Below are 2,567 nucleotides of genomic sequence, written 5' to 3'. Positions count from 1 at the left end.
GTAGAGCTATGTGAGAGCTGTGTGCAGTGGGGCATTCTCAATTGAAAACATTCCAGATTGTAAGGATTTAATGACTAAATTCTTTCTGCCTATGATTGTTAAGCATACTACTAAGCTTGTAATTATTAAGCTTTAGGAGAATTATAAGCAGTATAATTGTGCTGGGATAAAGTATCTATGGTCAGTGTCTTCTCCAGTCCTAAATATAGTAATACAATACCATCTTAAAATTTATAGAAATAAATTATTAGCATAAAAAAGCAAGAATTGCTTTGGGCTAGGAAGTATAGCTCAGTAGTATAGAGATTTGTCTAGCATCCCCAACATAAAATACACACACACACACACACACACACACACACACACACACACAATATTTCTTTAAGAAGGTAAGTCGTGTATAGTTGCATAGACTGTCACTACAAAACTGGGCTCCTACTCTAGTGTTTGATGATAATAATCTTAAGTCAGAGGAAAACTGAATTTAACATATACCAGTGTTCTTGTAAATGGTCTACATACCCCTAAAATACACTTTTATAAAGAAGGGAACACTGAAACAAAATGAAATGTTTTAAAAGATTTAAGTCTATGTCCTTGGAAACCGAATCTTTCCTATTTTAAGTAGAAGTGAGTAGTCCACAGTTCAAGTCAATATGGTGAGAGTGGAAGCCTTATATGAAAACCAAAAAGATCTTTATGAACTCTGGTGACTTGTAGAAAGTAGCTTGTTCTCACTGCTAAGATTGATCATTTTATGTCCTAGAGTAATAAACTTCTTGGTGCTCAAAAGCTTTCATGGTGAAACTAGGATGTTTCTACAAATTCAGTTGTAATTTATAAGTGTCTGAGAGGGCCATGCCACCAGGTGTCCCACCAAGCTAGAGGTATTCTTACTATGATCATGTGCCCTCTGAGAGATTGGGCAGTAAAGACGTTAGTAATAAATATTCAAACTGGCTACAACTGTTGCCTGTAAAAGCAAGTATTCATATATTAATTGCTACTTTTAACAATTAGATAAAAGCATATTTGAGTAAATATTTAACCTACTTTAGTTTCAGATTTATTTCCAGTAAATATGAGGTAGGCTTACTCTCTCCTAGACATTCGTTACAGCAATATTTATCTCTTATTTTCCTGTTTTTCATTTGAAAATGAGACATATGATAATATTTAACCATGTTATATAACATGATAAAGTCTGCATTTATTAATGTATCAGTCATCTTTCAAAACAAGTTGCTTTAGTTATCTGAACATTACCTTTTCTTTTTAACTAGGAGATCTTAATGAATTGTGGCAATAAAAAATTGTAATTTTACCCATGCTACCCTGTTGTAAGAAGAACTTTGAGGGTTGTTTTCTGATGTATACTTAAAGAACTTGCATCAGCCCACTCTTATCCAAGTATGTTCTAATAATGCAAGTATACTTAAAGAACTTGAATCAGCCCACTCTTATCCAAGTGTGTTCTAATAATGCAAGAATGACTATGCGGTAAGTTGAAGGCTGTTTCAATCCTGTGACTTCAATCATGATGATGTTAAAGCAGTACATTTACACACTTTTTACTCACAATTTATATTGTGAATCTTGGACAGATTATTTAGGAATGAGCTAAAGCATCACTTATTTTTTTGTCAAATCTTTGAATTGTTTTAAGAAACTAATTCTATAATAATTATATCATCTGATTATAATTAGTGTTTCTTATTTTGTGTAAATAAATGTACAAATCCCTTTATTTCTTGTCACGTTAGTTTTTTCCAAGTGTACCCAAATAAAAAAAATCATAATCACATTTTAGTACATATGCATTACTTGAGTCAAAACAGAAATTTTTCTAATAACTAATTTCTCAGCTTTTCTCAAAGTTCTTCAGGTTTTTAAATGTTTGTTTCCAGTGTGTAATACAGTATTTCTGTACATAGACTGATAGTGCTTTCCGAATGATCATAGAGTAGATGGCTTAGAGTGGCCCATGTCAATTCCTTACCAAGTAATGAAGAACATTAAAGCCTTGCTCACTGTCAGGTTGCATCCAACTTGTTAAAGTAGAACTGAGATGGGATCCTGTAAGGCTGACGTGTACTCATATATCTAAGGCACATACATGCACTTCTGGTCTTGCTTTATTTCCTTTTTCCATCCTTTACTCAGTTAAACTCGTGAGCACGCCTCTGTGGGGAGGGCACTGGAACCAGCATTCTCTCCTGTTTTGTCATCTACTGTGCTCTCAACTGTTTGTATCTCGACTGGAAGTCCAAGGTGAATTTTAAATAACAGCAGTCAATGAGGACATCCATAAATACTAATAAACTAAACGTTGGAAAAAACTTTAAACAGTATATGACTGACCCACACTTGGGCACAAAGACACTGTGAAGACCCTTTAGTAATATTTTCCACTGTTTAGTATTTGGGTGGGTGATTTAACCATGGTTGGGAAGCAAAGCTCGGCACCCTAGCCCTGGACATGTTCCAAGATACACAGAACTATGCATAACAAAATGAATGACATGTAGGTAAGGTTGGTTGTCTGTTAAATCTAGTAAAGCTAAACT

This window comes from Nannospalax galili, unplaced genomic scaffold (genome assembly GCF_000622305.1).
Source record: "Nannospalax galili isolate Female #2095 unplaced genomic scaffold, S.galili_v1.0 scaffold892, whole genome shotgun sequence".
NCBI lineage: Eukaryota > Metazoa > Chordata > Mammalia > Rodentia > Spalacidae > Nannospalax > Nannospalax galili.
This window is presented reverse-complemented; position numbering follows the sequence as displayed.